General features: G+C 38.2%; 1 long non-coding RNA gene across 1 annotated transcript in view; it reads left to right on the top strand.

Moving 5' to 3' along the window:
- The window catches only part of LOC141512725 (uncharacterized), a 33,044-nt gene extending 25,717 nt beyond the window's left edge, over positions 1–7,327 (top strand). Inside the window, exons 3-4 of the long non-coding RNA XR_012475586.1 lie at positions 2,790–2,857; positions 7,183–7,327. This is a non-coding gene — a long non-coding RNA (uncharacterized LOC141512725). The remainder of the gene's footprint in view (positions 1–2,789; positions 2,858–7,182) is intronic.
- The last annotated feature ends 5,908 nt before the right edge of the window (positions 7,328–13,235 follow it).

The following is a 13,235-nucleotide window of genomic DNA, read 5'->3' as shown; positions in this document are numbered from 1 at the left end:
TCAATTCATTATTCACCAGTTGATAGTGATTAACTTTCATAACTTCTCTGAGAATGTATTAAATGGGAAAGAGTAAAACCCAAGCAAGCATGAATATACTCTACTGCACGTTTAGTCCCTGAGGAGAGTGGAGACAAAATTAAGGGTAGTTCCCTTTCCCTGCCCTTCCCCACTCCTCCCATGAGAAGTACACTTCCCCTCTGAGATTTCATAAGGTTCCTAGGGAGAATAAACTTGCATTTGAAATACAAAATACTGAAACACATAAGACTGAGGAGCATTTCTTGGTCCTGAGAATTCTTTTCTCCCATGGTGAAATCCCTATCAAATTCACCTCTAGGAATATCATAATGAATAATTATTTCATTATTTATGGAAGATGGTGATTCAGTGATGGATCAACTCATGGATAGCCTGGGCCTAATTAAATGACTCCTTACAGCTGGATACTCTCTGGACTCTAGTACCAACAGATTCTGCTATCTATTTCTGCTTTCTAGCCCAGTGATTCCTCTTCTAAATTTTTGATGCTCTTAAAGACATGATCTGGTCTTCCCCCCTTCCCATAAATTCACTCATTTCAGATTAAGGAAGAATAAATGCAAAAGAAACAAGCACCATGTGCTCAAGGAAACATGGCAGCCAAGGAGGAGATTAGAGCCAATACTCCTCCTCCATCCAAGCCCCCACAGCATTTCTCCTTTCTTTGACATAAATCAAGAGAGGAAGAGAATACTCCTTGAACCTCCTGTTATATGCACAACCCAATTCTGGCTCAGTAGCTAGTGAAATACCTTTTATTAGCATATGTAATTTGACACAAAGTAGAAGATTCCTGTTTGTGCTTTTGGATGCTGGGAAATAGACTTAGAAAGCATCCATGCATATTGGAATCAGGCAGGACAAATGACACGTACTCTAATGTGTAATTTGGCTCTCATCCATTAGAGTGTGATCAGCTTTTGAGTGCTGCAAATTGAGCCAGGACAAAATTTCATGTTAGGAGCACCTGGAATGGAAAATTATTAGAACTCAACAGGAATAAAGGTGTGGTCAGGAAAATGATCGTAAAGTAAGGAAAAAACCCCTGTAAATTAAAAAATGAGTTATGATCATAAAATATTCTTATATATTATCCAAATATTATATTATGTTCATCTCTGGTACCTGTATCTGACATTACAGACTTCTTAGCTGACATGGCATTTTAAGCCACAAAGGCAGCCTGTTATATTAATGAATATTATACATAAAATATAATATTATATATAAATATACACATCTATACAAAATACACATACATTTTATACACATATGCATATATGTCTGAATATTTATTTGTATGTGAACACATGTGCACATGGTTGTGAATGAACATGTTTGTATTCATATAATTGTGTTTATATATGAAGAACAGAAGTGCAGTTATTGCCTTTTTGTCAATTCCTACTGCTAACAATTAAAGAGATTCTAGAAGAAGCAGACAGAACCAGGCAATGTTAAAAGCAAGAGAGACTTGCATTTGGTGACTTAAGGGAAGGGACGTGTGAACTGACCTGAACCATGGAGGAGAGCATTACGGGAGAAGCAGAGACACCATAGATAGTCCTCCCGTTGGACAGGATTAACCCCTCCAGATTAGGATAGTCCATCAATGCTCCATCCCAGTGATAGGGCCAGGACCTTGCCCTTCCATAGTAAGAAAAGAGGATATTACATAGAGAGTTGAAAGAAGTCAACCTCTTCATTTTCCAGAAATAGAAGCTTAGGGATACATAAGTAAAGTCATTTATAAAAGGTTATGTAGCTAGGAGGCATTGGTCTTTGCATTGTAATATCCCTTTTGGGCTGATTCCAGAAGAGAGTTTCCAACCCTCCACTTCAGTGGCTTGATTTGAACTAAGGTCCCCTCACTATGGAATAAATGCTCTCCCCATAGCTCCCTAGATCTAGAGTTAGACAAGCTCTGAGGGATCCTCTAATCTATTCCCTGGAACTACATAAAAGGAAATGGAGATCCATTGAGGTAGACAGGTAAAATACTTGTCCCAGATCATACATATAGTAAGGCTCAGAGACAAGCTTTCAGTTCAGGGAGAGTGTTCATTCCACGTCACCATAAGGACAGGGGAGAAATATAATAAGAAATTTTGCCAAGGAAATTTAGGACTGCTGTTCTTCAGGTTATGGTAAGAGATGGGAATCTAGAATGATCTTAAATTTCTTAAATCATTGTTCTTTTGCTTCTGGGAAATAGGCACATGTGGCACCAAAGTACATTTCTCAACACCAAAGACAGGACCTACCACATGATCAGAAGGTCTCACATATTTGATAGGACAGAGGGATCCTATTTGGTCACCCAGCACCCCCCACTCCCCGTTGAGATAATAGTCGGGGAGGCCTCATTCACTTGGGAAAATGGTAATGTGTAGCTTGAAACAAAAGATTTTCCATGGAAGGATCATAGGATTGTTGAGTTGGAACTGGCTGTGACTCCATTCAATGCAATTTTCTCCTTTTAGAAATGAGGAAACTGGCACAGAGGAGTGAAGTAATTTCTACAAAATTACAGAGATAAGTAGCCAATCTGGAGCCTTTGAATGCCACGTGTAGCTATCTTTATATTGTTTCACTATGAAAGGCCAGAAAGAAGACTGTGTCAGATAAGAAGAGGGAAAAAATATGGCAGTAGAAAATATCTCAAGAAAAACTGGGGTAAAAGTAGCAGTGGTTTCTCTGCCTAGAAAAAAATGTCTGTTTCCTTTTCTTTGAATTCTTTCTTCAAGGTTATAGCTGAAGAATTGACTCCAGATGGCTATACAAGGGATATTCGCTATGGTCCTTCTGTCCTCAAGTGAGTCACCCTGGGAGGAAACTTTCCCAGATGATCAATATTACTGTGCCACTTAGGTCCATCTGTGTTTGTCCTTATATATATATATCTCTAGCAATGCTGTAGGTCCTACTGCAATTTTGGAGAGATAATCTTTTGAAAATTTTAAAGTACTCCACAAATGTTAGCTATCATCATCATCATCATCAGACCATTTACTTGATTTGGATGCAGGAAGATCTGGGTTGAAATTTCATTTTAGGCAATGACAAGTTTGATGATCACGGACAATTCCCTCAACCTCTCTTTAACTGCAGTTTCATACTCTATGGAGCACCTATCTTGTAGAGGTAATGTGAAAATCAAATAAATCAATGTATGTACAATTTTGCAAAATTAAAAATTTCTGTCAAACCAAAATTGGCTATTATTATGACTAATATTTGCAGTGGAATGAGCACCCCTTTGGCAATTTGAATCCCATCTTTGTCATTGTTTCAGTTTGTGACATAGGACAAGGCATTTCCTTTTCTCTAACCCATAGATTTCTCATCTGTCACATGAAGACAAAAATCTCAGCAGGGTTTATGTCTCAGTTCTATGGGTGTAGATAAAGCACATTTCAAATCTAACATCATTATATCAATGTTACTCATTAGGATTCTTTCCTTTTTCTCTTATTCTTAGTACTTTTTCCTAAAGAGCAACATCCCTTTACTCAATAGACTTAAGGGACTTCCAATCACTTCCAGAGTCAAATACAAATTTCTCAGTTGACATTCAATGTCCTTCCTAACTTAGCCATCTCTTAGATACTCAGACTTACATTTTACCCTCCCCACTCCACATAGTCTTCAATCCAGGCACACTGACCTTTTGGCTGGCATTTTCATTGGCTGCCTCACATACTTAGAACGTTCTCCCTCCTGAATTTCTACAAGTTCAAGAAAAAAAATCCCTTGTTCTATCAGAAGATTTCATTTTTCATCATCTCTTAGTTCTAATACCCCCAAAATATTATTTCCTATTTATCATATATAATCTACAAGCTATATATGATATATAAGCTATATATCTATAAGAATATATAGCTGTGTGCATATTATTACATATAATTTTTATACCTGTATATGTATATAGCTAGCTAGCTAGATAGACAGTGTTTGTATATTATCTTCCCATTTAGATTGTTCACAGGGCAGGGACTGTCTTTTGTTTGTATTCCCCTTGCTAAGGAAAGTTCTAGGTGCACATTGGTTGCCTATTCAACTTTTTTTTTAGGTTTTTGCAAGGCAATGGGGTTAAGTGGCTTCCCCAAGGCCACACAGCTAGGTAATTATTAAGTGTCTGAGGCCAGATTTGAACTCAGGTACTTCTGACTCCAGGACCGGTGCTCTAGTCACTGTGCCACCTAGCTGCCCCATATTCAAATGTTTTTGATGAACTCAAAAGCTCAGAATGAGTCTCTTATAGAGTGTTCTGTATCAGTGGACCATTCATCCAAACTTCATCCCAGGCTAGTTCCACTGATGACCTGAGAAGTCTCAGTCATGCTCCTATTCTTAGCTGATCAAGGTTTACACTCCTTTGTTAGGCATTCAAAGCTCTCTCTAAGATAGCACCACTCTCCACACTTCTGTCTACATGGGACACTACAACTCTCTGTCATCCCATAGAGACAGAATGCTGTTTAAAAAAAATCTCTGGGACTGGACATTCTTTTGAAGCCCTTCTGGGAATAAACCCCATCTCAACTGAGCTGCTTCTTGGTTGATAGTAGAGACCATGTCATTCAAGGTCCATGATTTTCTGAGGCAACTGGTCACATTGCAGATAGAGCATTGGGTATGGAGTCAGGAAAAGAAGTTCAACTCTGGACACCAATTCTTATTAGCTGTGGGATCCTGGGCAAGTCACACAACCTCTACTTGCCTCAGTATCCCCCCTCCTCTTCCTCCCCCTCTCCCTCTCCCCTTCTTCCCCTCCTCATTCTCCTCCTCCTTCTCTTCTCCTCCTCCTTCTCCTCCTCCTCCTTCTCCTTCTCCTCCTTCTCCTCCTTCTCTTTCCTTCCTTCTTTCTCAGCATGAGCAATGTGATATAGTGGGAAGAGCAAGTGAACCTGGAAGAAAGAGAGCTAGGGGCAGGAAGTCCTGAGTTTTAACTAAATCTGAGAAAAACTCCATGGCATATACTTTAAAGTTTAATCTATATTATCAATATTTTTAAAGTTTAGACGATCAACAAATCAATGTCATGCCCTGATTTGTAGAATTTGCAGATTTCCAAAGTCTAAATGCTCACACTGAAGATTTTACGGTAGGTTCTAGAACTGGCTGTAGCATCTCCTTTCCTGGGAAGTTCCAATACTTAGTGGCCCATGTGATGATGACCAAATCACACAACTTCTCTAGTTTCCTGTTTTCTCTTCTGCAATACAAATATAGTGGGGACAGAGACATTCCTTGCAAATTTGTTACCTAGGGTAATCTTTCCAAAATATGTTCCCATATTTTAATGATGAATTCTTTCGAGAAGGAAGGAGGCAGAAATGCTAGAATATTTTGAGCCTGTTTTTGCTGAATCCATACTCGGAGTGGAGCAAGAAAAATGGGACCAGTTTTGTGAAGAATTCATATGGGTTCACACTCCTTCTTGTAACTTCCTTTTATGATGACCTTTTCCTTACTAATTGAATACCAAAGATCCCTTACTTCTAAGCTGCATAAGAATTGTAAGTGCTATCCATACCCTCTAAATTTCAGAGCCCTGGACTAAAGATTTGGCTGTTCCTTCCTAGTTAAATCATTACATGAATGATGTTCCAAACTCCTTTGCTTCAGTGAAATCCTATAATTCTATTTTTTTTTTTTTGGAATGGATTAGGTCCATGATTTCCAATGGAAACCTATTGCAGTATAATGCTGATCTTAAAATGAATGTATGCCAACAGGCAAAAAAAGAATGACTTTGTCTTTTTGCAGAACAAATGATGATTCAGGACCTAAGCTGGAAAAAAATTCAGGTGGAGTTGTGACTAGTGAGCTGTTAGAAGACACCATTAATTCCATTAGATGGTAGAAAATCCACTGAAGTCTTGCATGGCCTACCTGGCTGAGCCATTTCTGCTCACTCAATTTGTCTTTTATGTTGATGGATGAAAGTCCCAGGAAGCACAATTTGTCCAACCTCTCCTTGATGAGGGATGGCATTAGCATACAGATGGGTGCCCAGGTAATTCTCTAATTGCATTTTACTTTCACTGTGGTGAATTGGGCTGAACATCAAAGAGAGGAAGTCCTGGACTTCCCAGGAGAGTAACGTTGGATAGATGTCTTTATCATTCTTAAGATAACTCTCATAAGTACAAATAAGCCAATGTTGATGAGAATTGAATAAGACAATTACAGTCAAATACACTCTTGGAGCTGTTTTGTCCATACTTGACAGGCAGCTGGTAAGGTTTCTTTCTCCTAAAAGGAAAAGAATTCTTCCTGTTGCTTTTGTCACACATTAGTTTGTCAATTAGAAATGTAAATGGTCAAAATACAAAGTTCCTATCTTAGTAGTTGGAAAATAATCCATGGGCGAACAAGAGCTCAGAAATGTGGGTGGATGGATGGGGGTAGGTTTAAGAAGAATAGAGATAATTGCTTTTTATCTTTCCTCATCATTTCTAGACACCTTAGTCCCTCAGGTGAAAAATTACTCTCTTTTTTCAACATCTATATTGACAGACTCCCAGTTTTATGGCTTCATTAATCTTAACTTGATTTGGAGTCGCTTTAAATGTCATGAAATTCTATTCGAATCCATTTTTCTCTCATCACCTGAAGTTCCCTTGACAATTCTTAATTTCTTTCCTTCTTCTGCCACCTCTTCACCTAACATAATAGATTATCTAATACTGGTTTTCCCATTCTGCAATAAGAGTGAATCCTTTGGAGTTCAGGCCTGATCATTAAAGATACTTTTAATGTCAAAGGAAACTGTCTCCTGAGTCATGATAAAAATATTCTCAAAATCAGAATGATGACTTCAGCATCTAGTTCATTATACACATGGAATAGCTACTTGATCCATGTATGATAATTGATGAGTGAGGAACCTGGCAACACTGTGACAGTGTTATTGATCTATGAATATATCTATGCATACGTGTGGGAATATTTATATATATATGCACATATATATACATATATATATATGCCTATCATCTATCTGTCCAACTGTTCATGCATCAAGGACTCTGAACATTGATCTAGAATATGCCCATCATAGGATTATTGATTATAGGATGGAATTGACTTTTAGGGAATCATTTCAACCCAATTTCCTTATTTTTACAGACAAGGAAACTGAGGAATTCAAAGAAGACATGATGTTGAAGACAACGCTATTAGTAAAGAGGAAGAAATGGGATCAAAATCCTGGTAATCTGACTCTATTTCTAGTATTCTTCTAATGTATCATCTCCAAGGACAAAGTAAAGTAAGGTAGTGAAGATAGGTGCTTTTGTTTGTGTTTCTTTTTTCTTTTCTCTAAATGCTTAAATATAAGAGTTCCTTGAGGTCAAGCACTATTTCTCATTTACCTTCATATCCCCATGGCTTAGAATATTTCCTGACATGGAATAGGAGCAGCAGAATGTGTTTGTTCAGTGACCATTTTTAATGACAATGCAACCAATACTAAGTGGCAACAAAGTTGGATCAAGAAAAATTGAATTTGGATTCTTCTTCTGACATTAGCAGAATGATGCCATGTGCATGTTATGAAGTTCAATTTTCTGATCTATGAAGTGGCAATAGCAAGTCCCATGATGACAACTTTCCAGGGTTATAGAGATATTTAAATGAGGTGATATATGTACAATATTTTATGGAATTTAATAATCTATATAAAAATCAATTGTCTATGTCTTATTTCCATGCCCCTTTCTTGGCTACTATATTCCTGCTTCCTCATCCCATCAAACATCACCTCTCCTGTCTCTTTAGTTCCACTCTTCTTGAGGTCCCTCTTCCCATGCTAGTTGGATTCTGAAGGACCCAATACTACTTCTGCTTGTTCTGTTAACTAATCAAAGGTTTTGGATTAATGGGGCCTCAGGTCTGCAAGCAACAAGACTTCCTAGCAGGAGGAGAGCTATATGCTTGCAGAATGCATGGTTGTCTATCTAGAATGATTTGAAGAGTGCCAGAGACACTCTTTCCCTAATCACCCCAATTAAAACCACAAATATAACAACAACATTCTAATTAATCCCAGGGTTTCAACATTAGTGATTCATTCTTTGGGATCACCTATTCATCTCTCCTTGATTATCTTTATTTAACAATATAATTATTCCTGGACCAGGTAATATATTAATTCTGTAATTCCTTATTACATTTCTTTGATTGACTACCTTAATTATAGGAAAGTCTTTCTATAAGACCCCTCCAGAAATGAAGTGGATACTTCATGAGATAGAAGGCTCCTTACTTTATAAACATCACCACACATATGGTGACCCAGGTTATTCCGTTGCCTTATCTACTCCATCATCTCACTGAGGCAAGTCTGACTCTGGTCTTTGAAAAACTTAGCTCCTGGAGTACAAACTCTCTCAGGTTTCACCAAACTAGAGGGAATTTTAGTATCAACCCAAGGATATTGTCTGATGGTAGGACCTTAGGAGCCTATAACTGAAGCTGGAAGGAACCTCAGCCTTCATCTGGTCTAACCCCTTTGTGATGCAACTAAAGACACATACATAGTAAGTGGAAAATTAAGGTTTAGCCTGACTCCATGACTTAAATTCAATATTCTTTCCCCTAGGAAAGAGGGCAGGAATAAGTATTTATATAGTAATCTTATTTGTCAGGGACTGTGCTCAACATTTTTTAAAGCAACATTTTTCCCATTTGATAATAGCCCTCAGAGGTTTTTGTTATTCAGTTATGTCTGATTCTTCATGATCCTCTGGATCATGCTGTCCTTGGGGTTTTCTTGGCAAAGATACTGCAGTGATTTACTATTTCCTTCTCTAGCTGATTAAGGAAAATAGAGACATTAAGTTTCTTACCCAGGGTTACACATTTAGGGTCTATGGACACATTTGAACTCAGGTCTTTTGACTCCAGCTCCAGTACTCTATCTACTGCTCCACCAGTTGCCTCCATAACCATGTGCCATAGACCTTGTGACTTTCTTTCAGTCAAGGACCAGTCCAACTAAGATTGGAGAGATACATGCCTAGCCTTCAGGGTAATGAATTTTTCAGTCACAGTAACTCTTACTTGCAGGCTCTATTGTTTGTGGGGGTGGAAATGAATATTCAACCCCCAAATCATGCATTTCTGAGCCATTCATGTCTGACTAATCTTATTTCATGTCTAGTACAGATCTGAATTCTAATAATCTCCTAAATGAGTGAAGTCCTTTAGGTTTTCCAACCTATTATAGTCATTACCTCATTCTAGAGTGTCATTGTCATACTAACGATAACAGAGAGACAGAAGCCTCCTAAAGAATCTGTAACTTGGAAACTCATGTTATAATGAGACATGAGTGAAAACTTTTCTTTATAGAATCAGAATTGTCACTTACTTATTTTGAAGTTTATTTCAATTAAAAAACACCTATTAAGTGCCTACTATGTGCAAGGAAATGTTCTGGAGGGAATAATAAAGATGAAACCCAAATAATCACTGTCCTCAAGGAATGTATATTCTGGAGAGGGGAGGCATGACAGAGCATAGGCAGAGAGAACTATTAAAGACAGTGTAGAGAAAATTATACAAATAATTTCCAAGAAGGGGACAGTTGGAAGAAAGGAGGGAATTTGGAAAAGCTTGGTGTAGGAGGTGGCACCCATACTCTGCTTTGAAGGAAGGTAGGGCATCTGCAAGGGAGAGATGAGTAGGGAGAGCATTCCAGGACTTGGGGATCTTGGAAGATGAAGGATAAGATGCTGGGTATTGGGAACAGCCGATTAACTGGAGTTGGGAAGACTCATCTTTTTGAGTTCAAATCTGGCCTCAGATACTTACTCCCTATTTATCCCTCAGCATCTTACTTTATCTTGTTTGCCTCTGTTTCCTCATTTATAAAATGAGTTGGAGAAAGGAATGTCAAACCACTCCAGCATCGTTGCAAATAAAAGCTTATGGACAGTATAGTCCACAGGATTATGAAGTGTTGGGCATAACTAAAATGATTATCCAACAACAGCAACAACAACCTGTTTTGACTAGAAAAGAGAGTCATGAAATAAGAATAGAAAGGGGGGTGGGAGCCAGATGGTGAAGGCCTTAAAATGCTTTGTTGAAGATTTTGCATTTTATCTTAGAATTGATAAAAAGTTAAATCATCTTCTGCAATGGAAAGAGCACCATAGCTTGAGTCAGAGAGTTCAGCTAAATCACTTCTGTTCCTTCTGTCCTGTGTGGCCTTGACCAAGTCATCTTCTCATAGCTTAATAATTTAGAAAGGGTAGGAGACTCAATTGTCTTAAGATCTCTTCAAGTTTTAGAACTATGATCCCATGAATTTTGTATGGCGGAGTGATGTAGTCCAATTCACATTATTGTAATATCAATTTGGCATTTGTGGGAAGGATGATTGGATAGAAGACCTTCCATTACATTTATAAGGGCCAATCAAGGCCAATCTAGGCCAATCGTGTCCAGTGGAAGGTCTTGATGAAGTCAGCTCCATCATTTTCTATTCAGGTAAGGCCGTGTATCTTAGATGGAATCTGAGTCCATTGGAATGTAAGCTTTTGTTTTTGGCAAAATGAAACTGTATGCTTCTCAGAAAAGTTTGCTAATAGAATCCTCAGAGGTATTTTGGATGTCAAGGGGAAATCATAAAGAGTGGTTCCTTCTATGCTATTTCAGGCCAACCAGAGACAGACTGGGCAAAGTTTTGATTGAGATAAGTATAAATGAATCTGGAGTTGATGTAAATGTTTACTTAAGGATTTAAAAATGAAAGAAAAACATTCTGGCAGCAAGGTGCATTTATAATTTTGCTGAACCTAAAATAGAAATGTTTACAGATGACCAAACTTAGATACCCTCAGCCTCAATTCTAATCAGAGACTTACATGAGAGAAAAACAGACTGCAATGGGACCTGCTTCCTTGAATGGTCATATTCAGCCCTGCTCATCCCTCCCTTTCCCCCCCATTCTCTTTGCTAGAATTCATGATCTGTGCTATAGTCTTGCTTTGTTTCCTTCAAATCTCAGTTTAAATCCTGGCTTCTATAGGAGATCTTTCCTGTCCTGTTCCCTATTACTAGAGTTTCTCTTCAGCAATCACCAGTTACACGGCATCTTGCGTTTACTTTGTTGCGCTATTAGATTATAACTTCCTTGAGAGTGGGACAAGGTTTTTTTTTAATTATTTGCCTTTTTTTTGTATCCTGACCATTTATCACAATGTTCAATAAATGCTCATTGACTGGCTTATCAAGTGACATCTAGAGTGTTGAATCAAATTCAACTCAACTCAATGAACATCTTTTAAAACTTAGATGGTGCCAGGCAATATGGTAGAACATAGGAATATTATTGGAAGAAGGTAGTATAACGGCAGACAAATAAATGCAAAGTGCATACAAATATAAAGTAAATTTGGCCCTGAAAACTTGGGGAATGACAAAAGCCTTCTTTATTAGAAAGTGACTTTTGAGCACATCCTTGAAGGAAGGTGGGGGTTCCAGTAGGCAGGGATGAGAAGAGAGAGCATTCTGGGTATGAGGCAGCCTATATCAAATGAAATAGCGTGGACCAAAGTCAACCAGATACACTGAAAGGAGCAGGGCATGATCATGATGGGAAGGATGATGAAATCAGTCTGAAAACGATGGGTTGGAAGCTGATTGTGCAATGTCAAGCAAATGAGGTTAGACTTTATAACTAGAAACCATAGAGAACCATTGACATTCATTGAATAATGTGACACAGTCAGATTAACCCTTAGGGAATATGAGGCTGGCAGTTGTGCTGGTGATGGATCAGAGAAGAGGAAAGGTGAAAACAGGGATAACATTTAAGGATGTGATGGAAATAGATCAGATTCATGAATACGGGTGGTGTTTATCCTTCCGTCCTGAAGAAGACCGTGACATCAGGGAGGTGATGCCATGAAATGAAGGTGAATTGGGTTTGAGTGTAGGGGGGCTGTGCTAAGTCATCATCCTCACTTTCTCCTCCAGAGTCATCTGGGTCCAGTGGTCAGATATGATCAGGATGAGTGAAGATAGTCCTGAATATGGGGCAATCAGGGTTAAGTGACTTGCCCAAGGTCACACAGCTAGTAAGTGGCAGTGTCTGAGGTGGGAGTTGAACTCAGGTCCTCCTGACTTCAGGGCTTGTGTTCTATCCACTGAATCAATTATTTGCAACTCTGAATCCAAGTGATGCTAAAAAGAAGCATAATGAAATAAAAAGATGCTAATTGAATTAATTCACATTATTTTCAAGTATCTACTATGTGCTAGATGGTGACACTATACTCCATCTCTTAGGCCAGATAATTGTCCCCCAAGCCTAGGATGACCGATGCTTATTTCTGCCTCCTTGCTTCTTTGACTGTTTTCAAAGTTCAACTAAAGTTCCCCTTCCGTGCAAAAAGTCTTTCCCAGACCTTCTCAATCTTAGTGCCTGTCTTCTCAGTCTTGGATGGGGCAGTGCTGGACTTGAAGTTTGAGAGACCTGAGTTCAAATCCAGTCTCAGACACTTACCAGTTGGTTGACCCTGGGCAAATCACTCAATCATTGTCTACCTCAATTTCTTCCTCTGAAAAAGGAGGATTGTTGTGGTAATAAATGAAATAAAATTAAAAGTTTTCACAAATCTTTAAGTGCTGCATAAATTATATTATATTAATAATTGCTATTATTAATAGCAATGTCTCCTCCATTAGTTTGAATTTCATGAGAGCAGAGGCTCTTTTGTTCTCATTGTTTTGGTATTTCCATGATGCATAAGAGGTGATTGGATAATTTAATAATAAATAATAATTAATAGGAAATAAATAATATTTGACTAATATTGGGACATCCAGTTCAAGATGTTTAAAAGACATTTGGAGGTGTGATTTTCTGTGTAGAATTGATCATTAAAACAATGGGAACTGATGAGCTTATCAAATGAAATGATGTAGACAAGAGAAGAGAGTCCAGGTTAGACCAGTGGGGAATTCGTCCTGTTAAGCAGACATGATCCACATTCAGTAAAGAAGAAAGAGGAGAGAGTAGACCTGTAGAAGGAAAAGCATCAAAAAAAAAAAAAAAAACCTAGAGAGAAGGAAGTATCAATTTGAAGAGAATTGACTGAAACAAGAGGTAGAGAAGGATGAGGTTTAAGAAAAGCTCATTAGAAGGGGCGGCCAGGTGGCACAGTGGA

This window comes from Macrotis lagotis, chromosome 1 (genome assembly GCF_037893015.1).
Source record: "Macrotis lagotis isolate mMagLag1 chromosome 1, bilby.v1.9.chrom.fasta, whole genome shotgun sequence".
NCBI classification, from domain to species: Eukaryota; Metazoa; Chordata; class Mammalia; order Peramelemorphia; family Peramelidae; genus Macrotis; species Macrotis lagotis.
This window is presented reverse-complemented; position numbering and strand designations above follow the sequence as displayed.